Source organism: Canis lupus, chromosome 7, assembly GCF_048164855.1.
Source record: "Canis lupus baileyi chromosome 7, mCanLup2.hap1, whole genome shotgun sequence".
NCBI classification, from domain to species: Eukaryota; Metazoa; Chordata; class Mammalia; order Carnivora; family Canidae; genus Canis; species Canis lupus.
In genome coordinates this window covers 25,685,251-25,709,855 of record NC_132844.1, presented here as the reverse complement: position 1 = coordinate 25,709,855, position 24,605 = coordinate 25,685,251, and the positions used below count along the sequence as shown (strand labels likewise).

Sequence of the window (24,605 nt, the reverse complement as noted above, 5' to 3'; positions counted from 1 at the left end):
CACAGCAACCACATGAAGAATTTCAGGCACTTCGAGGTTAAATCTTCAGACTATTTGAGAAGTTCAGATGCATTCAACCCATTGCTATCTGATTCCAAATTGCACGATTGAAAATAAGTGGGTTTTACTCTAGTTAATTCCCAATATGAACACTTGAATCTTGAGTTGAATGAAGTTAAAATTATCCCTTTGTACATAGCAACTGCATGTTAGGTCTTAAAATTTTCAGGATCCAAGCCTGTCAGTCTGCTTTTTGCTTTCTTTATTCTTGACCACATGTGATATTTCCTATTTCTAATAGCTCTCTTTCCTTCTTACCTGTTTTAGATGCTAGTTTCCACTGCTGGACTGAAGACCATAGAGGACACTCTGCAGAAGACCCATAACAAACTCCAGAGCCAGGCAGTATCCTTGACATATCACTTTATACTGCACTAGTACCCTCACTCTCAACTCAGGATTCCCACGCAGGGCTATTTGTACCACTTGTGCATTTGAAGGATTATCATTTAATTACATAATAGAATTATAGAATTATAGATTCCAATTAGAAATCTCATATTTCTAGAATCTCTACAATCTAGAGAATACAATCTCTAGAAACATATGGGATATATAGAGACACATGGGATATTAAGTACTGCTCCTGCTTATTCAACATGCATCAGGAATCAATGTACTAGATGTCAGGTACTGTTAATTGCTTGGGTTCTTGGTACATGACATACATGGTAGTCATTAATCTTGGAGAAGTCAGCCAAGTGAATAGAAAGACAGTGAATATGCATGTTATAATATTCTCAAGGGCTGGAGAAGCAAAGTATTGTGCTCATTGCTCCATTTACTAATTCATGTTATGCTGTACTGGCAGGTGTTAATGTTTACCCTGAGTCAACTTCTAGCCTCACTGATATTCTTGCTTAGTACTAAGTCCTGTCCACTTTAGTGAAGGAATGGCTTGATACAAATTTTATTCCCAGCAAAGTGACTTCTATAATCTGAAGGACAAATTTTTTTAGTTCTTACATAGTGTTGTTCTCAAAGCTGTCAGGTGGCCAGGAAGAGATAGTTATTTCCTCTGTTGGTTTAGGCCAACAGAGTCCTATCTGATGAAATGTGATCTCTGGGTTACTTGAAATCCAAGGAGAATCACAGCCTCAGGGAAGGCCTCAAGAAGATAAAAAAAAATCCTGTAACTGTGATCACTCAGTTCCAGGCAACCCTAGAGGCTTCATGCTCTCTGCTCTCACAGATACACTCAGTAGACTTTGACCAGGATGCATCCCAAACTAATGGGTGAGTTGTTAAGTGCCTGGGTGGCTTAGTCAGTTAAGCATCTGCCTTCAGCTCAGGTCATGATCCCATTGTGCTAGGGTGGAACCCTGTGTCAGGCTCCCTGCTCAGCGGAGTCTGCTTCTCCTTCTCCCTCTGCCCCTCCCCCTGCTTATGCCCTCTCTCTCTCTCTCTCTCAAATTAAAAAAAAAAAAATCTTAAAAAAAAAACAACAACACATAATGGGTGAGCTGTGAGAATAAACCTAACTGTTCTATTGCTGAGGAATCTAGGCAAGCAAGTTTCCAGGAAGTATGTCTAAGTCACACCCTGTGTCTCATCTCTAGGCATTTATCTGCTTCCATAAGAACACTGATACTCTGAGACTTCTCTGCAAACAAGTAGTATTTGGTAATTCAGTTTATTTGAAATGTGTATCTGATCTTGACTTTATGACTCGTCTTGACTTTGCAACATAACAATATGCACAATATATTGTTAAGGAAATGCCTAAAATTATCACTAATTTTGCTTTGCATTTTATGAATTTAAGTTTTGAATAATTAGTAAAAGACCATTTAGTATCCTTTATTTCCAAATAAGAGGTGAAAGAAATAAAGGAGGTTATTATTGAAATCATCAACTGAAAATAAAAGATAGCCTTTTGTATTAATATGATTTTGTAGGCTCCTTGGATCAGTTAACAAAAGGCAATCATTGCATACTCTCATCATAATTTTCCCATATCTAAAGAACTCTTTTTTGTATTATTTACTTGATATTTGATTTAAGTAACTCTTTACTTAAGTAAACATCATGTTTTGGGAATAAAGAGAGAAGGAGGAAGCATTATGACCTCACAGAGACTGGCAGGACAGAGTGGAAATGCTAAAGGCAGACAGAAAGAAGAGGATCTGAGCAGGTAAAGATGACCTCAAAGGCTAAGAACAAGAGTGGACAGGATTCTGGTAGGGATGCATACAGAGCCTCAGCAAAGTGAATTCCAGCCTGAGAAAGAAAAGTTAGGATGGATACAGAGGTATGAATGGAATTTGGAGGTTAGGTGGTTAGGAGGTTTTGAGGTTGATTTGGAAGAACTAGAGTTTGACTGAAGCTGTCCGTGAGCATCTGAGAAATGAGTGTTCAGTGCTGGGAGAAGAGTGAAAAGAAGGTGTTGATGGAAGTTGAGGAAATAGAAGGCTGGGGAAGCATCGGGCTGGGAAATGAAACAGTATCCTGAGGGTTGGGCTGAAGAAAGATGAACTGAGAGTGGAATGTGTGAGCAGAGAACTGGGGAGGAAGGAGGTACCAGGAAGGCTAAGGAAGATGGTGGAGAAAGGTACAGAAATGAGAGCAAAGAGTGGGGTTGCACTAAGGAGGAGCAGAAGCAAGAGAGTCTGTTGCAGTGGGGAAATGGTAGTGGTTTACTCTGGAGAAATGGATACAGGGATTAAGTGCATGCCATAGCAGTATGGTCTCCTGAGACTGAAGTAGTAGAGGTTAACATCTGTTGAATTGGGCGGACATGTGCATGTGCCATCTAAAGCATCTCTCAAAGTGGTATGTGGTACAGGTACCTCTGTGTGTGTGTGTGTGTGTGTGTGTGTATTTCAATGAATCATGTAGAGATGAAAAATAGGACATGTGAAATGAAAAATACTCTGGGTAGGATTAAGAGGAAAAGATAAATTTGGAGTTATAGCAATAGAAATCCAAACAAAAAAAAAGAAAGAAAGAAAGAAAGAAAGAAAGAAAGAAAGAAAGAAAGAAAGAAAGAAAGAATCAAAACTGAGGGGTGTCTGGGTGGCTCAGTCAGTTAAGCCTCTGCCTTCAGCTCAGGTCATGATCTTGGGGTCCTGGGATTGAGCCCCTCATCAGGCTTCCTGCTCAGCAGGGAATCTGCTTCTCCTTCTCCCTCTGCCCTATCCCCCAAACTTGTGTGTTCTCTCTCTCTCTCTCAAATAATAAACAAAATCTTAAAAAAATATATAAAAACGTCCAAATTTAATCACAAAACAACAGACTGAAAATATTAACAGAGCCTCAAAGACCTGTGGAACAGCATTAAAAAAGCCTAACATACATGTAATTGGAGTTGCAGGGGGAAACATATGTGAGAGGTGCAGAAAAAATATTTGAGGAAATGATAGCTGAACATTTTCCAAATTTGAGGAAAATATACAGCCACAGATCTATTCAGCTTAATGAACTCCAAGCAAAATAAGTATAAAGAAATCCACACTGAAGTGTATAAATCAAACTGTTGAAAGTATGTGATTTTAAAAAACAAGCTAAAATTCAACCAGAGAAAAAAGATACTTTACCTGTGGAGGAACAAAGAATGACAGTGAACTTCAAGCTTCTTAACAGAAACTAAACAAGCCAGAAAACAATGTAGCAACATCTTTAAAGTACTGAGAGAGAAAAGCAAAACCAGTTATACCCAGTGAAAAGTTCTGCAAATATGAAGGCAAAAGAATGACTTTTTCAGACAAGCAAAAACTGAGAAAATCTATTGTTAACCCTTCTGCAATATAATAAATATTAAAGGAAGTTCTTTAGGCAGCAGGAATCAATAACAGATAAAATTTTGAATCTACATAAAGGAATAAGGAACAGTGGGAGTGATAAATATGTGAGTAAAGGTAAAAGACATTTTTCCTCATCTTAATCTCTTTATAGTTGACTATTTAAAGAAAAAAGAAAAAAAGAATGTGGGGTTTATAACAAATGTAGAAGTAATATATATGACAACAATTGTACCAAATGGGAGGTGGGAGATGGAAGCACACCATAGTAAGACTCTTACACACCTGTGTGAAGTGGTGTACTATTTGAATGTAGACACGATAACTTAAAGATGTACAATGTAAAGCCTAGAGCAACCACTAAAACAAAAAAAACAAATAAGTATAGCAACTAAGCCTATATATATATACCAAAAGAAAGCAAAAATTGAGAGAAAAAGAAAGGTGAGATTAATAGAAAACAAAAATCAATATGGCAGATTTACTTAAATTCAGTGTAAATGGTCCAAACACTCTAATTAAAATGTAGAGATTGTCTGATTGCATTAAAAAACATGTCTTGGGGCACCGTGTGGCTCAGTCAGTTGAGCATCCAACTTCAGGTTTCGGCTCAGGTCATGACCTTGGGGTGGTGGGATTGCCCTGAGTTGGGCTCTACTCTCCACGGGGAGTCTGCTTGTCCCTGACCCTCACTATGTTTGTTCATGCTGGCTCTCTCCCTTCTTCCTCTCTCTCAAATAAATAAATAAATAAATAAATAAATAAATAAATAAATGAAATCTTAAAAAAAAAAAAAGGGATGCCTGGGTGACTCAGCCGTTGAGCGTCTGCCTTTGGCTCAGGGCCTGATCCCAGAGTCCTGGGATCGAGTCCCACTACAGGCTCTTTGAAAGGATGGAGCCTGCTTCTCCCTCTTCCTATGTCTCTGCCTCTCTTTCTTTAAAAAAAAAAAACAAAACAAAAACGCAAGATTTAACCATATGCTACTCATAAGAAATCCAAGTCAGGTGTAAAGATACACAGGTTAAAAGTAAAGGATGAAAAATGACAATGTCATGAAAAAACTAGTCAAAAGAAAAGTAGAATGGCTATATTAATTACTGACATTGTTGATTTAAGAACAAGCAACTTACCTGGGGAAAAAAGGGATATTTCAAAATGATAGAGATTGATTCATCAAGAGATTGTAATAACACTAAATGTGTATTCACGCAATATCAGAGCTTCAAGTTATATAACACAAAAACTGATAGAAAGAAAAAATAAATGAGTCCTCAGTTATAGTTGGAAACCTCAACAATCCTCAATTGGTAATTGAGGCAGAAGAAAGAAGGCAGAAATCAGTAAGAATGAAGCAGACATGAACCACACTAGGAAGCAAATTGACCTAATTAACATTTCAAATATATATGGAATGTTCATAAAATAAAGACCATAAAATGGGCCAAAAAACAAGTCTCAATAAACTTAACAGGATTGAAAGTATGTGAAATCTATTATTTAGATTAAATTCAAAGTAACAGAAAGATATCTGAAAAATCCCTAAATATTTGGAAATTAAACAACTTCTAAAGAACCCATATGTCAGAGAACAAAGCATAAGTTAAACCAGAAAATGTTTTAAACTAAAAAGGCAAGCCACAAAATGAGGGAAAATATTTGGAAAATATATATCTGATAAAGGTCATTAGTGCAGAATATATAAAGTACATTCACAGTTCAGGGCACCTGAGTGACTCAGTAGGTAAAGTGTCTGCCGTCAGCTCAGGTCATGATCTCAGGGTCCTGCGATAGAGCCCAGAGAAGGCCCCCTGCTCAGCTGGGAGCCTGTGTCTCCCTCTCCCCACTGCTCATGCTTTCTCTCGCTATCTCTCTCTCTCTCAAGTAAATAAATAAAATCTTTAAAAAGGAAAAAAAAATCCTTCTCTGCCAAAATTTGAACCTTTTACCAAAGAAGATATACAAATGGCAATTAAATACATGAAAAGCTATTCAAGATTAGTTTTAGGGAAACGTAAATTAAAATGAGATTCTCAGCCTGCTGCTCTCTGGCTCCTGCTCTCTCCTTCTCTCCTCTGGGGGCCCCCACCATCGTGGATCCCTGGCCCTGCTGGCTGCTCTCCATCCTTTTGCTGCCACACACCTGCCAGCTGCACTTAGACCCTGAGCTGCTGGGCACCTGGGTCTTCAAGGTAGGCCTCGATGGTTCTTAATGCAACATCAACTGCTCCGTTATGGGATCACCAGAAAAAAAAGTAGTGGTGTACCTTGAGAAGTTGGACACAGCATATGATAATTTTGGCCATGCGGGCAATCTCACCATCATTTGCAATCAAGGCTTTGAGATTGTGTTAAATGACTACAAATGGTTTGCCTTTTTAAAGTTATTAAATAGGGCAGCCTGGGTGGCTCAGTAGTTGAGCGCCTCCCTTGGGCCCCAGGTGTGATCCTGGAGTCTCGGGATTGAGTCCCACATCGGGCTCCCTGCATGGAGCCTGCTTCTCCCTCTGCCTGTGTCTCTGCCTCTGTCTCTGTCTCTCATGAATAAATAAATAAAATCTTTAAAAAATAAAATGAAATTATTAAATAGAGCATCTGTTGAGGGGTTCTTTTAAAAAGACAACCAAAAACAGACTTTGGGGCAAAGAGGCAGGGCAGCATGCCTGCCTACCTCCAACAGCTAGCAAAGGCCTCTTGCAGCTACATTCCCTTCTGGAGCCTTCATGTGCATGTTTTAATGTTGAGGAGCCCTGGCAACCTACCTCCAAGGCAGCTGCCCTCCTGAACATTTCCTTGGAAAGCCACAATCACCATTTGGAAATGGGAACAACCAGAGATCACACAGGAAAAAAAGAGAAAAATCTGGAAGTCTTAGGTGGCTTGACCATTCAACCTTTGAATAAAAGAAACAATATGCAACTCAAATTTTTTTCTCTTTTGACTATTCTATTGAAATGATTTTTCCAAACTGATGAGGATTAGAATTTTATTTTTTATTTTGTCCAAAGGGCAAATTTTATCCCCAGTTCAATTATCTTCCATCTCTAATTACCTTGAGGAATCCCAGCCCCTATTGTAAAAAGAAAATGATGCTTCAGGATATCTTGAGACGCACAGATATGTTACTGGTCAGAAGATGGTTCTATGGAGGACATGTTCAGGGGAACAGGCTTTCAGAGATAAGTCAAACTGCTAACGGTTACCTCTTTGCAGTTCACTGCAGTACCCTGGCTAGAAAGACAGGGTGATTAATACATTTTGTTGACATTTTATTAGGTGCCAGCTTTTTTTTTTTAAGATTTTATTTATTTATTCATGAGAGAGAGAGAGAGAAAGAGAGAGGCAGAGACACAAGCAGAGGGAGAAGCAGGCTCCATGCAGGGAGCCTGATGGGGGACTCGATCCTGGGTCTCCAGGATCACGCCCTGGGCTGAAGGTGGCGCTAAACCGCTGAGCCACCTGGGCTGCCCCAGGTGCCAGCTTTATGCTAAGAACTCGACATACTGGGGATCCCTGGGTGGCTCAGCGGTTTCACACCTGCCTGTGGCCCAGGGCCTGATCCTGGAGTCCGGGGATGGAGTCCCGCGTCGGGCTCCAGGCATGGAGCCTGCTTCTCTCTCTGCCTCTCTCTGTCTCTCTCTATCATAAATAAATAAAAATAAATCTTTAAAAAATTAAAAAAAAAAGAACTCGATATACTTTACCTTACAAGAATCCTACGAAGTAGATATTACTAGCTTCATTTTATAGATAGGGAATATTAGTCTCTTACAGTATTTATGCTCGTACATCATCTAATTGTAAAATGACAAGGGCTAGTCTTTCAAGCCTGAGACCCTCCCTGAGACCAGAGTGAAAGAAAAGCCATTTTTCAGAGAAGTAATGGTACTTAGAGTGACATTTCAGGGATTTTCTAGTAAATCCCAGTTCATAAGCATTATGGATGTTAGTTTAATGGAATGGAATACGCATTGCATTGGCTCCTGTTGAAATTTTAGGAGAATTGTCTTAAAGCTTCTGTTTCCTTAACAAATTAAGTTACTTTCCTAAACCAACATTCTTTCATTCAAGACAAAACCTTACCTTCTTTCGTAGTCCTTCAAATTGGAAGGAGAGCTTTGTAAACTTCAATTTAGTATAAATTAAGAACCCTTGCCAAGTTGACTTCTCTTAATTATACTGTTGTTCACACTGATTGCTATCTTTCCGTTTTTTCCTACTAAACAATGGAACATGGCTAGTTGTTTCCTGCCTAGTTGTTCAGAACAGATTAATATCAGCCTAGGTAAACTGAAAATGTGGGGCTATACCTAGTCCGTATTTTCTGGGATGGCTGTTCTCCTAATCTTTGCTTGAATGGAGGAATTTCTAGACACCAGATTTTTATCATTATTTTAATGGTTCAGATAACTGTATGACATCTGAGAGGTACTGGTCTGCTCTTCTGGGAAAGTTATTAAAGTCTTTATTAAAGTCTTAATAAAGGTGGAGTAGCCGTATACCTGACTACTTCCACCTGGATCTTTCTTCCATCCTACCTCTGGATCTGATAATTCACCACTTAACCTTGATGCCACCTCTGTGAAATCCTCCCCAGGTCTCTCCATGAGTGGGAGAAATGCCATTATTTTGGTTCGCTTTGTGCTGTGCAGTCATCTCTGCTCAGGTAGTACTATACTAACTGCTATAATGGGGTGATCTGATAGAGTGTCTTCATCGTCTTCCAGACTGAAAAGCTGTAGCTCTCCCTGTGTATCTTCAGAACTCAATTACATAGAACTTTATAAGTGTTTGGAAAATTGACCACACTCCTCTTGTCTTTTCAAAGAATTTTCAAAAGTAATATCAGCTTACAAATCCTAATTCTATAGGATTCTAGAAGCACAAATCAGGAATGATGCTGTGTTTATGTTTTTGGTTCTTTACTCTAAAAAATATCAGGTTACCTGTGTCTAGAGTTCTAAAAGAATTGTGTATTTTCAAACTGATTTTCAAGATATAAATACTGACAAAGCAGCTAATATGTACAAGAATGTATAAGAATGTATTCAAGAAAAAAAATGTATTCAAGAGGAATTTAAAATCACCTCTACTAGGCACGTGGGTGGCTCAGTGGTTGAACATCTGCCTTTGGCTCAGGGTGTGATCCCAGGATCCTGGGATCACATCCCACATCAGGGTCCTTACAGAAAGCCTGCTTCTTCCTCTGCCTATGTCTCTGCTTCTCTCTCTGTGTCTCTCATGAATAACTAAAATCTTTTAAAAAATAAAATCACCTCTACTAAAGTCTTTTTTTTTCTATTTCTGAGCAACTTTGCATCTAAATGTTTTGATTATGGAAAAGAAGAGTTGGTGGACACAAAATGGCAGGTATTTGTGTTAGGAGGTGCCATAATATAATATTGCTTAGCATTCTCTGTTATAATTGCTTATTTGTCTCCTCCTCTGGTCTTTAAACTCTGAGGGCAAGTATCAACTCTGCATTACTAACCATTTTATTCCCTGTGGGTAGCATGATGCATGATAAATAATAGGCCTTCAATAAATAGTTGTGAGAAAAAAACCCACAATGAAACACCACTACAAACACGCCCACACACTAATGCCTAAAATTTAAATATGCACAATACCAAGGGTAGACCAGGGTATGAGTCATTAGAACATTTACCCATGGCTGGAGGAAATACAAAATGGTTCACACACTTTGAAAAATTATTTGGAAGTTTCCTATAAAGAAATATAACCTTATCATATGACTACATGATACCATACAAACTAGGAGTCATGTTTGAAGTACTTACTCAAGAGAAATTAAAACATGTCAAAAGATGATTTGTATGCAAATGTTCATTGCAGCCTTATTTGTAATGACCTCAAACTGAAAATAATCCAAATATCCATCAATTGGTGGATAAACAAGTTGTGGTATATGTATGCAATGGATTGCATTCAACAATAAAAAGTAGTAACTTACTGATACATGCAATAACATAATGAATCCAAATGCATCATGATAAATTTAAAAATTTATCCTCAAGGAGTTCCTGGGCAGTTGAATAATCATCTGACTCTGGATTTTGGCTCAGGTCATGATCTCAGGGTTGTGATATCAAGCCCTGCATTGGGCCCGGGCTTGGAGTCTGGGCCTCCACGCTGGGCCTGGAGTCTGCTTAAAATTCTCTCTCTCTCTCTCTCTCTCCCTCTGCACCCCTCACCTCCCTCTCTCTCTCAACAACAACAACGACAACAGGATGCCTGTGTGGCTCAATTGGTTAAGCATCTGCCTTCAGCTCAGGTCATGATCCTGGGGTTCTGGGATGGAACCCCAAGTCAGACTCCCTGCTCAGCTTCTTTGTCTGCCTCTCCCTATGCTTATGCTTTCTCTCTCTCTCTGAAATAAATAAATAACATCTTTTTTTTTATTTATCCTCAAAAGACAACTACTATATAATTTATATAAACTTTTAGAAGAGGCAAAACTCTCATGACAGAAAGAACATCAGTGGGGTTGCCAGGAGCCAGGGAGTTTGGGGGCAAAGGGGAATTCATAAAGTTGCATGGGGAAATTTTGGAGAGTAATGGAAATGTTCAGTATTATAATTTTGGTGATGATAATATCACTGAATACATTTTTAAGCATGTATTTAACTGTACACACAATTAGTGAATTTTATTATGTATATTAAACTTCTATAAAGCTGATTTTGAAAGACCATTTATTATTACACCATTTAGGATGAAACCATGCAAATGCTCCCATTCCAGCGTCTCATTTGTGCTTAGTAGCAGCATAGAGATCTGGAGTCCGGCTTCCTAGGAGTAAATCCTGGTCTACCAGCTGGTAACTGTCTGGCTTTAGACAAATTGCTTATTAAACCTCATTTTTTTTTCACCCACAAGTGTAGATAATAATTGAGCCTGGACCATAGGGTCTTGGTGAGGATTCAATCGAGTGTTTAGCATAGTTCCTGAGAGAAAGGAAGTACTCCAAATGTTATTTTTTATCCCTATAAAAATGAGCCCACAAACACATATGGTTCTGCATTTCTCATGCAGATCCTAACGCCACTTATCTAAATCTTAGGATGTACTGATTTCATTATATTTTATTTCCTCATTCTTTTTATGTGCTGTATGTATGCATTGTGTATGTGAATTATGGCCTATCTACTGCTTGTAGATTTTAAAGTATACTTAGTCTATGATCGGTAAATTTTTTTTATTTGAGCTTTTGAAAATTTAATCTTATGAAAAGCCTACTGACAGCTATTTTAAAATTCTTCTACTCAATTTTTTTTCTCTTTCATCCTGTGGAGTATGTTTATTGACTACAGATGCTAAGCACTTCACTACGGAATGGAAAGTAGCAAGACAGAGTATGTACTTCACCTGAGTGGTTGCATAGAAACCAGTCGTGTCTCTGAAACTTTAAGAACTCAAGTGGAAAATATACTTAAAAATTTAAAGAACAGAGTCATAACATACAGCTTGAATTGGAATGACTGCAAGATTGTTTCAGGATTATAAGACTTCTGTCTAAAAGAAGTTAATAAAATGCATATTATAAGTCCCTTATAATTATGACTTTTAACAAACCACTTTAAATTATGCTATAGCACGAACTGATAAGGAAAAATATGAATAGAAGGATATCAGCATTGCTGAGGCTCAGAGCCCAGAACAACAGCCTAAGAGCAGCTATGAAGATAAAACTATGCTTGCCCCTGCAACCAAAACTCCAATAAAAATTAGCTCAGATGCAGGACAGGAAAAGACTTTGTTTTCCAGTGATTTCAATACGCTAACGGCAATAGCCAAGATTGGAGCTGCAGGGCATGAATATAATAGAAATCCAGAGAAATATCACAAGGTTGTTGTTGTTACTTCTGTTGTTGATCTTGGGGCTTGGTCCTGGCATTGTTTTCAAGAGGAAATAGACAAGTTGTTTCTAAATTTCACGTGGAAAAATAAGCAGAAAGAATATTTAAGGGAATTCTGAGAGTACTTGTGATGATGAGCACTAGGCCTTTTCACTACATGTCATTAGAAACTGAAACAGTGGTCCCGAGACATGAATAGATGCAAGACTCAATGGCACAGAATAGAATTTAAGAATAAAATATAGGAGCCCCTGAGTGGCTCGGTTAGTTTGTCATTGAACTCTTCATTTCGGCTCAGGCATGATCTCAGGATCATGGAATTGAGCCCCATGTCAGGCTCCACGCTGAGTGCAGAGTCGGCTTGTCCATCTATCTCCCTCTGCTTCTTTCCCCACAGTTGCTCTCTCTCTCTCTCGTAAATAAATAAATAAAATCTTCTTTAAAAAAGAATAAAATATAAGGATATAGGGAGAACTTAGGGATGGTGTCCCAAATGATGAAATATTTGATTTGGAATATCCTTAATATCACTTATTAATTTAGCTTAGGGCAAAGATAGCACTTGGAAATAGTGAAAAAAAAATGGCTTATTCAATAAATGGCTTGGGGAAAAAGTGGGTAGTCCTAGTGAAGTTATCTACTTCTATCTCACTGCACATCAAGAGATATCTCAAGTGGATCAAGGTTCAAAAGTAAAAATAAAACTGCAAAAGTATTGGAAGAAGCCATTTAAGAATGTTCAAATAAGTCAGATTGAGGATAGCTGTCTATGTCTGATGCAAAATTCAGAAGAATAAAGTGTGAATAAATATGGTGCATTCAACTTCATAAAGACATTTTTTTTCTAATCTGCTAGGCCAAAAGTCCTAAGGAGGTCCAAAGTCAAACCACAAACCAGAGAAAAGTATTTGCATTTCCTATCACAGACAAAGGGCTAATTTCTCTGCTATATAAAAGACTCCTAGGAAGCAATAAGAAATAGATCAACAACCATAGGAAATAAGAAAGAATCAAACATCATTTAAACCTATGGAAAAATGTTCCAGTCACTCAAAATAGGAGGCATGCAAATGAAAGCTACACTGAGAATTCATTATCTACCTATCAGACTGGCAAAGATAATAAGATTATAACTGTGTTGATGACAGTGGGAGCAGACAAACATTCTCATACATTCCTGGAGGGAATGTAAATTGGTACAAGTTCTATAGAATTAAATTTGGCAATACCTATTAAAATTAAATAGCATATACCCTTTGGCCCAGCAATTCCAATTCTAGCAGTTTATCCTACAGATATTCTTACACATGTAAAATAACGCATGAACCAGACTGTCATTACAGTATTATTCTGTAAAAATAAAAGATTTGAATCAATCTAAATAGAACCAGTTATATGAATTATGCAAATTATGATAAATTTTTTAAAAGAGTTTTTACTTATTTATTTGACAGAGAGAGCACAAGCAAGGGAAGTGGCAGGCAGAGGGAGATGGAGAAGCAGGCTCCCCATGGAGCAGGGAGCACGACCCAGGGCTGGATCCCAGGACCATGGGTCCATGACCTGAGCCGAAGGCAGATGGTTAACTGACTGAGCCACCCCACAATACATCTTTCTAATGATGTAATTATAATGAAATAATAAGCTTCTGTAAAAAAAATTAAAAAGAATATATGTGCTGATTAAAAATTTCTGAGATTTCCAAAATGTATTTGTTGAATGAATGACTATATCATTTAGTGAAAAAGTCAAGGTGCAAATGATATGCATAGTATAATCTATTTATACATTCATGTATTCATCAAATACATTTGAGCATCTGCTATGTGTCAGACATCACACTAGACACTTGGGATATGTCCATAAAATAGACAAAGATCTTAATTGTAGTGGAGCTTGCATTCTGTTAAAAGAGACAATCAGTAAACAACAATGATGAACATTGCATAATAGTATATCAAGAACTGGAAGTTCTATGGATAAAAGAAAGAGTAGACCAGAATATGGGAGATGGAGGGGCCTCAGGGTGGAGAAGATAATGTGTACTGATAAAAAATACCATGGTCAGGTTGGGCCTTATAAGGTGAGATTTGAACAAAGACTTGAAGGGGGTGAAGGAATTTGTCTGAAGAGTGTCTGAAGAAGAGTTCCAGGCCTGGGAGCTGGAGTAAAAGGCCCTAGGGTGGGAATATGTCTGCTGGTGCAGGTGCAGGCCAGCAGCTGAATGGAAGGATCTGGAAAGAGTAGCAAGAGAGAAGGTGAGGAAGACAGTGGGAGGCAGATCAGTCCAGCACCATGTAAGGAGGTTGACTTTCATTCTGAGGAACAAGGAGTCCTGTAGGGATCTGAGGCATCGAATGGCATTGTATGACTTGGAACTTAGAGTCTGGTGGTTGTGGAGAATAGGCTGTGGGAGGCAGCAGTGGAGGCAGGGAGAGCCCTGGAAAGCCAGGGCAGGCAGGGACTCTAATGGGAGATACTGGTTGCCATCACCTGAGTGACAGCAGAAGGGATGGTGGGCAGTGATCAGATTCTGGAAAAGTCTTCCTGGTAGGCAACAGGCTTTCCTGACAGACTAGATGTGGCATGTGAAAAAGAGTCAAGTAGGACTGAGTGAGCAAGCAGGAAGCTGGGGGTGCCATGGACAGAATGGGAAAGTGGCTGACGCAGCCTGTTTGGAGGAAAGATCAAGAATTCAGTTTGCACATGTTGAATTTGAAATATTTATTAGACATCCCAGTGACTGTCTAATCAATGTCATCCATAGGTGGTATTTAGAGCCATGAAAATGAGTATGTTACTATTTGTATAAACAGAAGAAAAAAAGAGTATCTATCCATTTGCTTGTACATGGATAAAATATCTCTTTTCCAGACATATGCACAAAACTGGTCATTTTGGTTGCCTATTTAGGAGAGAACTGAGTGGCTGGGGATCAAGTGTTGGATGAAGCCTTAGTTTTTATTGCGTATCAGTTTAAACCTTTAATTTTGAACTATCTGAATATATCACATTTAAAAAATAATAAAAATGACAAGCCACATTATCAGACTACTACATTTCTGTGCCTAGAAGTTTCTTTCTCATTGCTAGTTTTTTTTTAATGTTGAGAAAATGACAAATTAGTTTCATGGATTCCAAAGACACTTATCAAACGTCTACCATATGTAAGATATTGAAATTTTAAAAAATTTATCAAGATGTTCTTTCTTTCTTCCTTCCTTCTTTTCTTTCTTTCTGTTTTAAAAGATTTATTTATTTATTTGAGAGAGACAGAGATTGAGCACCAGCAAAAGCACATGCATGTGTGAGCAGGGCTGAGGTGGGGGTGGGGGGAGCAGAGGGAGAGAATCTTCAAGCAGTGAAGATTCTCAAGTGAATCTTTATCACTGGGTGGGGAACCTGACTTGGGGCTTGATATCATGACCCTGAGATCATGACCTGAGCTGAAACTGAATCAGATGTTTAACTGAGCCACCAGGTGCTCCTGGTCTCTTCTTTAACACAATAATGTGTTAAATTCGAATGTAAATCTGTCTTCTGAAACTGATTAATAGCAAAAGCTACACCTTATTAGGATTAATAAGCAACTAATCTTATAAAGCACAGCAGATGTGGTTTTTGAATGCGATAGAATAAGTAGGTATCATGGCTATTTTGACCCTCAGAAAGGATTCAGAATTATTTTATGATCCAAAACTAAATGAAATAGCTGAAGAGTTGATCAATATAGAAAAAAATAATGCTTGATCTGTGCTTTCAATTCTTGCTGGTTTCTGTGTGTTTGTTTTGTTTTAATATAGAAAAGTACAGAGAATCATAAGAAAAACCTATAGATAGTCCACTCCCCAGATAACAAGTGTCAACATTTGGTTATTGCCTTAATCAGCTCAAGGTGTTATAACAAATTGCCATAGATTGGGTGGCTTAAGCAACAAGCATTTATTTCTGAGTTCTGAAGGCTGGAAAGTCCAGGATCAAGGCACCAGCAGATCAAGTGTCTGGTGAGAGCCTGCCTCCTGGCTTGCAGATGGCTATCTTGCTCATTGTGTCCTTGCACAGCAGGGAGAAGAGGGAGAAAGCAAAGTCTGTGTCTCTTTTTATAAGGGCACCTGTTGCCTCCATCCTCATGACCTGACTACCTGCCAAAGGCCCGACCCCATAACACCACCACACTGAGGATTAGAATCTCAACATATGAATTTGGGGGAGCACATTCAGTCCAAAGCAAGGTCATGTTTACTTTATGTAGTCGAATGACACACAAAATAGCACAGATAGAATGTGCATTTTCCTTACTGTCTTTTCAATTCCATTTTCTCTCCTCCTCAGAGACAACCGCTCTCCTGAGTGCACTCCCTTCTCATCCTCATTTTACTACACTTTTGTGTTCATAAATAAGAGATAAACTTTAAATAGATGCTCTTATCTTGTATACATTACTCCAACACTTGCCTTTTTCACTTCACATTATGTTTCTGAGATCTCTTTATGTTAATACATGCCAATCATTTTATCACCTAGAGAGAAGTAAAATCATAGCAGTTGTTATTTATTTTTTCATAAGGAAATCATAAATGAATTGGAATTGGATTATTTGTTAAATACCCTAAAACATTAAGGCTGCATTCTCCAACCGTGTGCCAAGGAGCCCTGGGGCACTGCAGCAAACTCACAGAGGTGAAGCAGGGTATTTTTAAATTTCAAGGGAAACACAATGACATTTGTCAGATACCATGCAAACTGCTGCTATTGGGTTATTTAAACCTATTAGGTACTTGATTGGGCATACATCCAGAATAGTTAGGCACTTCTTTTGGGCTAGGGATGCCAATGAAAAAAAATTTTTTTTAATTTTTTGTTTATTTATGATAGTCACAGAGAGAGAGAGAGAGAGAGAGAGAGAGAGAGGGGCAGAGACACAGGCAGAGGGAGAAGCAGGCTCTATGCACTGGGAGCCCGATGTGGGATTCAATCCCGGGTCTCCAGGATCGCGCCCTGGGCCAAAGGCAGGCGCCAAACCGCTGCGCCACCCAGGGATCCCTTTTTTTTTCTTTTTTTTTTTTTTGCCAATGAAAAAATTATTGAGACACTAAATCGTCAGAAACTGAGTAAGCAAAAAAAAAAGAAAAAGAAAAAAAAACTGAGTAAGCTTAAGAATCTCTGCAAGAATAAAAAGAATAAAAAACCTGCGAACCTGTGTTCTCAGGCCCCATTACTTGGTGTATAACTATAGGAATTATAGGCAGAATGCCTCAGAGGAAATGACCAGCCTTGCAAACCTAAATCTACTTCATTGATAAAAACAGTAAGTGATGATAGGGAGCACCTAGAAGGAATAGTTTAATGTTTTAACTCTCTGACAAACTGCCTAAGATGAGATTCCCAACTGCTTCAAATATATGGTTTTCCCCCAAAATGCCCTTCAGACTATGATAAACTTAAATGTGCACTTAGCTATTTACTTGTGACAGGAGCAGGGCAAGAGTTGAGAGAGGCTTAGGGAGGGCTTATGGGTGTTTTTGAGAGTCTACAAGTGAAGAGGAGAAGGAAGACCCCCAGTGTGGTTTTAATCAATAACAAATCAACCAGCTTTTATTCACAAGCCATATTTCTAAAGATTTAACCTATGATTCATCCCCTCAGGGGGACCAGGAATTCAGCCTCAGGTCCATTTTAGGAATGCTTATATTCCCGTTCCAGCAGTCACTGGGAGTGCTATCAGGGACACTGCACTTTTCTGCAGGGGTGAAGTTGTTTGAGAAGATAGGAAAACTGACAATGCCATTCTCTTCCAGCAGGGACACATCTGCACATATTTCCTTCCATAATCCCAGGGCCAAGCCACCAAGCTTGCTTTCCTAGCCCCTATTTCACCTAAACTCAATTCAGTATTTCCTTTATTTCTATTCAAACATAAAAAGCCTTGAGGTACCTGGCTGGCTCGGTTGGTAGAGCATGCTGACTCTTGATCTCAGGGTAGTGAGTTCGAGCCCCATACTGGGCATAAAGTTTACTTTAAAAAAAAACAAATATGAAAAGCCTTATAACAGAAAAAAAGGGATGGTCTATTTATAGAAAGTCATATGGATAGGTTGTATAAACCTTTAAAAGGATATATGAAAAGGTCTGGGTGTGGGGGAGATTCCTGAACTTGAAAGGAGAAAGAAACAGTAGCTTTCAGAGGAAATGGCTTTGATTTTTTTTTTATGGCTTTTGATTTTAACAAAATTAATTCCTTATGTTGCTAAGAAATCTGAGCTGAAAATATACTGTATTTTCTTCCTGACTAAGTGATATCCATCTCCCAAAGGACCATCTGTGGTCATTATGATGTCACCTTGGCAGAAACTTGAGGACATTAGTGGATCAGATATCTTGAATCCTAATAAAATACCATTAACATTTTAAAATAAATGATTATATAACCTATTCCTGCTTTATTTGTAGAGGGGGTGCTTTCAAAAATATCATCAAACATATTCTCTTTCAACTATAAGTGGATTCAAATGTAATTTTTTCCAGGATGCTAATGTCACATTTTATGACCCATTGCAGAGAAATAAATAATTTGGAGTGTTTTCTAGATTACTGGAATCTAAAAGTAAAGCTAGCCTTGAGCTCATGTAATAGTTTTGAAAAACTGAAAGCCATCCTAAAGGTCAGCATCAGATTCATATTCATGTTTGCCTAGTCCTTATGTAATTGCGGTGCTTGAATAAATGCCTATGGCAGATGTTTTTCATTTTTCTCAGAACTATGACTTTAGGTGGAAAAACACCCAGCACTAGCATATCGAATTGCATGTCAAAAATGTCAAGGTAGGGGCATCTGGGTGGCTCAATGGTTGAGCATCTGCTTTTGGCTCAGATCGTGATCCTGGGGTCCTGGGATCAAGTCCAGCATCAGGCTCCCTCCCCCTAGGGAGCCTGCCTCTCCCTCTGCCTATGTCTCTGCCTCTCTCTGTGCCGCTCATGAATAAATAAATAAAATCTTAAAAAAAGAATGCTAAGGTAGGTAGGGGCATCTGGGTGGCTTAACCGCTGGTTAAGCGGTTAAGCGTCTGCCTTCAGCTCAGGTCCTGATCCCAGGGTCCTGGAATGAAGCCTGCATCTAGCTCCCTGCTCAGCAGGGAATCTGCTTCTCCCTCTCCCTCTGCCCCTCCCTCTACTCCTGCTCTCTCTCTCAAATAAATAAATAAAACCTTTTAAATGCTAAAGTAAAATCTGGTACTAAATGAAGAAAGTGATTTCACTTCAAAATGTAATGAAAACCTGTAAAAATTGAGTTTTTTCATATCTTGTATAGAAAATTTAGGCTGGAAGTGGTAAGCTTGGTCACTCATTAAGCAGTGTGGAAAATCTATTGTTTGCAGTCATTGCCCTAAATTTGCAGGGATTACAGAGATCTGTCAGATAGTAGCAGAGATGATGGGTTTCTAAACAATGACTACAATGCCAGATGTAGGGAGTGCTCCGGTGAAGGCATTGACAAAGGGCTCTAGGAGTTGAGAGAAATGTAACGCTAGCTGTGATCAGGGCCCTGAAGGCCTAGTCCAGTCTCCATTGGCAGATTTGGTGAGAAGGTAGGATACTCTAAGCAGAGCTAAACTGATGAGGAAAGGCACAGTCAGGAAAATGTAAGCTATGTGGTACATAAAGAGGGGTCATGGGTGAGTAAGGCACAGGTGGGGCTAGGGAGGGAGAGATAGGTAGGAGGCTACATGGTCAGGCTCACAGAAATCCCCAAAATGCTGACGTGTATGGAAACAAGAGATAAGGGAACAAAGCAGACCACCCTGCCCTAGATGTCAGGGTTGGGGGCAGTGGGTGTCTTTTTTTTTATGACAGTCATCTGTGACCAACAAAGAATAGCCAGACCCCAAAGAAGAAGTAAGTCATTAAAGATGTTATCACCAGCCCTTATTCAAATTAAGAAGTCACAAGAATGATAAGGCCACAAGCTCCCTGGTCAGTCCTAAATAAAAGACCTCATCGGAGGTCCTCATTGGCAACCCCTCTTACTCCTGAGAGCTTTCTCTGTATCCTGGCTTAATAAACTTCTATTGCTTTACTCTCTCTTCTTTGAGATTCATTCTTCAACTCCGTTAGACAAGAACCTCACTCTCTCTTTTCATGAGGAATGAAACGGGAAAGAGAGGTCACAGGTAATCATGGAGGCCCTCCAATCCCATGTTACAGAATAGGAATTGACTTGCTAGTTAATAACATAATCATGAACATCTTCAAAATGGATCAGAGAAAGATACCCACAGTAGAATCAGAAAGCAAAGAGCTAAATCAACCAAGTGATCTCTAAATTCATGATGAAGGAAACTCTTTTGCTCAGTCAAGAGACACTTTCCTATTTAGAAAAAAAATAGGTGAAAGCTTTTTGCTATCATTATTTGTTTTCATAATTTTTTTTGTTGTTGTTTTTATAATTTGGAACATTGTTTCTTAGTAGGGTTTTGAGAAACCCTGAAGATTAACAAAATAATGCATGTGAAAGAGCTTTGCAAACAGGAAAGTCCTATTTTCATTTATTTTTTAAATGCCAGGATAGTTACCATTCAATGTTCTATTAATTTCAGGTGTGCAATATAGCAATTCAACATTTCCATACATTACTCAGTGCTCGTCACAATAAGTGGAACAAAGTCCTACTTATCTCTTTCATATCAAATAACATGAAACAACAATTTACATGAGTAGAATAATAATATAACATTAAGAACATGGAATTGAAGTATTTTGTTGTATAAAGACTAATGATATTCTTGAGGATGAAGTAAGAGAGAGGAGAGACAGGAGGGCACACGGGGAGGGAGAGAGAAGGACAGGGAAGACAGGAAGAGGAAAGGAAGGCGGATGGATAGAGGGAGACAGGGTCCGTAGAGAGAGACACGGCATGGGTAATGCTTAGGTACACAGCTGGTAGGGACTTCAGAATATCCCTCACTTGTTCACTTTCCTCTGCTGACAACTTCTTGTCTTCTATCGCTGGCACTCCCTCCAAGGTTCTGAGCTGGGTGCTTCTTGCTCGTCTCCAAATCAAGGAATAAAAAGAATTAGCGGTTAAGTCATAGTTCACCTGATGACCAGACTCCCAATAGCCTATGATCAGATAGCAATCTTAGGAATCATCTACTTTTGCAAAGGGCTCCATAGATGTATGATTTAACTACAACAACATTTCTGTTTTCAAAATGCTTTCATGTCTATTATTTTCTTTGAGCTTCCAGTTATGTAGAATGAGCATCCTTATCCTCACTGGACAGATCAGAAGAGAAGTGGTTGTAAGGCCTTCCTGAGTAAGTGATATCTGTCTCCCAAAAGACCATCTCTGGCCATTATGATGTCACACCGGTAGAAACTTGAGGATATGAGTGGATCAGATGTCTGGAGAGTGAGTAGAACTATCTCAAGTCTTGATAAAACAATCAATGATTATATAACCTATTCCTATTTTTTTCTTTGGGGGGAATACAGTTTATTATAGTGAAAAGGGTACTGGTTTAAATCAGAAGATCTGAGTTTTAATAGTATACTTATATTATTAGCTAATAAAAATAGCTACATTTAGTCAACACTTCTGTCAGACTGTATGCTAAGCCCCTTGCACGTGTTACTCCCTTTCCCAACCACCATCACAATTTTTGGTAAGTGATATAACTAAGGTTTAGAGAGCTTAGATAATTTAACCAAGTGTTTTAGTTCAGGCTCTATATCACTCAAACTACTTATAACCACTTTGGGTCTCTTATTTCCTTATCCGTAAAATCAGGCCACTATAAATGATTTGAAAAAGAATGAAGTTAAAAGTTTATGCCTCAAAGTAAGATAGTCTGTTACACAATGTCAGGAGTTGCTAAACTTTTTCTGTAAAGGACCAGATACAAAATATTTTTGGCCTTTCAGGCCATATCATCTCTGCTGTGGCTACTCAGCTCTGCTGCTGTAGAACAAAAGCTGCTGTGATGTTACAGTGGATGAGCACGGCTGCATTCCAATCCAACTTTCTTACTGACACTGAAATTTGAATTTCAAATAACTTTCACATGTCACAAAATACTAGTGTTCTTTGGTTTTTTCCTCTAAAGGATATAAAAATTATTCTTAGCTTGGAAGTCATTCAAAAATAGGCAGTGGGGTGCTTCAGTGGCACACCTGGGTGGCTCAGTGGTTGGGCATCTGCCTTTGGCTCAGGACATGATCCCAAGTCCCGGGATCACTACATCGGGCTTCCTGCATGGAGCCTGCTTCTCCCTCTGCCTGTGTCTCTGCCTCTCTCTCTGTGTCTCTCATGAATAAATAAATAAAATCTTTAAAAAAAACAAACAAACAAGCAGGGGATGAATTTAGCCTATAGGCCAAATTTGCAGACCTTTTACTTTATGCAAAGATATCACAGATATCTATGTCCACAGAAGATCTTCTTAGAAAACAGGTATATCTATAAATTAGATATGATTGATAACATTGTTTCTAAATAACTAGAAAGAAATATTTTTTGAGGGATGCCTGGGTGGCTCAGTGGTTGAGCGTCTGCCTTTGGCTTGGGGTGTGATCCCGGGATCTGATATCGAGTCCCACATCAGGCTCCTCTTGGGGAGCCTGCTTCTCCCTCTGCCTGTGTCTCTGCCCTCTCTCTGTATGTCTTTCATTCTCAAGAAAAAAAACCCAAGTGTTTTTTGAGAAGAAGAAATTGTTTCATCTGTCCTCATCAATAACCACTGACTCAGCACTGCCTTATACTTGCGATGTGCGCCTTGTTAGAAGGAACTGCTGGAACTTACAAGAGTCTATATATCCTGGGACTAGATGGGGTGGATTCATTAGAAGCTAAAACCAAATTGATCCCACAAGCAAGCCCAGAAAAAACTTCTAGGTAAGGAAAGCATCATTGCTAAATTCAGAAAGAGTTGGTTTTTAAAAATGAAAGCATTAAACAGGCATTTAATAACATTAATGGATAGCTTTTTGAGCATCTACAATTATGGGTCTGAGGTTCTCCTCAAGGTAGTCAGGCTCCTGGCAATAGTGAGCAAACAGGTTTGGAGGTAGCATCAGTAGAAGTGATTGTGAATGTACTGTCCTTGATTTTATTTCCATATGTAACCTTCCTGATGATATCCCAGTCATTAATACCCCAAATTATGGTATCTAGAAACAAATGCCCATCACCGCCTCCTAATCCATGCACAGCAGACTCATGTGCACGTGCATACTGTTTTGTCAGATGTGTTCCTGGCTGCAGTGCATTCATTGTGTTGGCTTCTTTAATCTCAGAGGCATTCTGGTGTGAGAATTCTTTCTATTTTTTGATACCCTGAAGAAAAGAGTTTGTGAAATTAAAAAAAAAGGGCGGGGGGAATCCCTGGGTGGCGCAGCGGTTTGGCGTCTGCCTTTGGCCCAGGGCGCGATCCTGGAGACCCTGGATCGAATCCCACGTCAGGCTCCCAGTGCATGGAGCCTGCTTCTCCCTCTGCCTGTGTCTCTGCCTCTCTCTCTCTCTCTCTCTCTCTGTGACTATCATAAATAAATAAAAATTAAAAAAAAAAAAAGAAAAGAGTTTGTGGCCACCTACTACTGTACACGTAAATATCTTCTACAGACATTAGATTTAGGATGTCCTGTTGAGGCTTAAGAACAGGTCTCAAAAAATAAATAGATAAAAATTTAAAAATTAAAAATTAAAAAACAGGTCTCATTCCTGAGGGAGTGGCTAAATGGAAGCCATCTCCACAAAAGAGCACTGAATGGGAGTGTCTGTCATCTGTGAAAGAAATGGGTCTTCCTCCAGGAAACAGGAATCTGAATATTGTGTCACCTCACAGAAAAGTCTTACTTCTCCCAAACTCAGCCCTCTAAGGGCCTGACTTTGAAGAAGAAAGGTGCCAGGTGAGTGTTTGTGTGGGGTCAACACAGAATGGAGCCTCAGCAGAAAGGAAGGTCAAGAGACCATTTTGTCCAAGCCTTGGAGAGCAGACCACCGCTTGTAACCAGATTATGGTATCCTTTGTTACGTATGCTTTTTGTTTGTCTTATTACCTTCAAATGCTCCAGACTTGCTTTTAGGATCGCTGTGAGTTTTAAAAGGACACCTATAAAAGCCAAGTGTTAAAAGGGGAGCAGTGCCCCCCTGAGGCCAGCTCCTGCTGGCAGCAGTAACCATGAGATCCCCACAGGACTGTGCAATGCGTCTCTGGAGATCCTCCCTCCTGCACCATTCCGATGAGACTGGGAGGTGGTATAATATGGGGAAGGCCAGGGACGCCTGGGTGGCTCAGCAGCTGAGCGTTTGGCTCAGGGCCAGGGCATGATCTCAGGGTCCTGGGATCAAGTTCTGCATCAGGCTCCCTGCGGGGAGCCTGCTTCTCCCTCTGCCTATATCTCTGCCTCTCCATATATATGCCTCTTCCATATATATATATGGAAGACCATCTTCTCATTGTATATTCTTCACAATTTCCAAACTCCTTTGCAAATAAGAATTCTTCCATGGTAAGTGTGACATGATAGTGTGTAGATTAGGCATAGGCTGGAGTCTCTGTGACCTCAAGCAAGGTTACTTTACCTCTCTGTGTGCTTCAGTTTTCTCAATGATCAAATATGTATAATTGTACCTCTCTGAAAGGACGTATAAAAGGATTAAATGGGTTGATATATAAACATACCTACCACAGTGCTTGGCTTATAGTACATCCTTGGTACGTTTCCTGTTACTACTATAGTATCTTGTCAGACTAGTTTTTTATCAGCCTGATTAATGGGATAAAATGATCTTCTTTTCTGGGTCTTCTGACCTCATGTAAAATTAGTAAACTGTAATAAAACATTGGACCTCAGCCCCTAAGATTCTAGTTGCTAGGCTAGGCACTGTGAGAACTCCCAAAGAATTTTATAAGAGTTCTTGTCCTAAA

General features: G+C 39.1%; 1 protein-coding gene and 1 long non-coding RNA gene across 3 annotated transcripts in view; one reads left to right on the top strand and one right to left on the bottom strand.

Annotated features, from left to right (window-relative positions):
- Positions 1-20,194: 20,194 nt before the first annotated feature.
- Positions 20,195-24,540, bottom strand: LOC140636678 (uncharacterized). 2 transcript variants are annotated; one of them, XR_012033894.1, is made up of 2 exons: positions 24,360-24,540; positions 20,195-20,726 (listed from the first exon to the last, which is right to left on the bottom strand). It is a non-coding gene; the product is annotated as an uncharacterized lncRNA (long non-coding RNA). The 2 variants fall into 2 exon arrangements; XR_012033895.1 differs by having other exon boundaries at positions 24,364-24,540.
- The window catches only part of CFAP206 (cilia and flagella associated protein 206), a 67,687-nt gene continuing 64,152 nt past the window's right edge, over positions 21,071-24,605 (top strand). The window contains exon 1 of the mRNA XM_072832126.1: positions 21,071-21,088. The gene's annotated coding sequence lies outside the window, so the exon portion shown is untranslated. The remainder of the gene's footprint in view (positions 21,089-24,605) is intronic.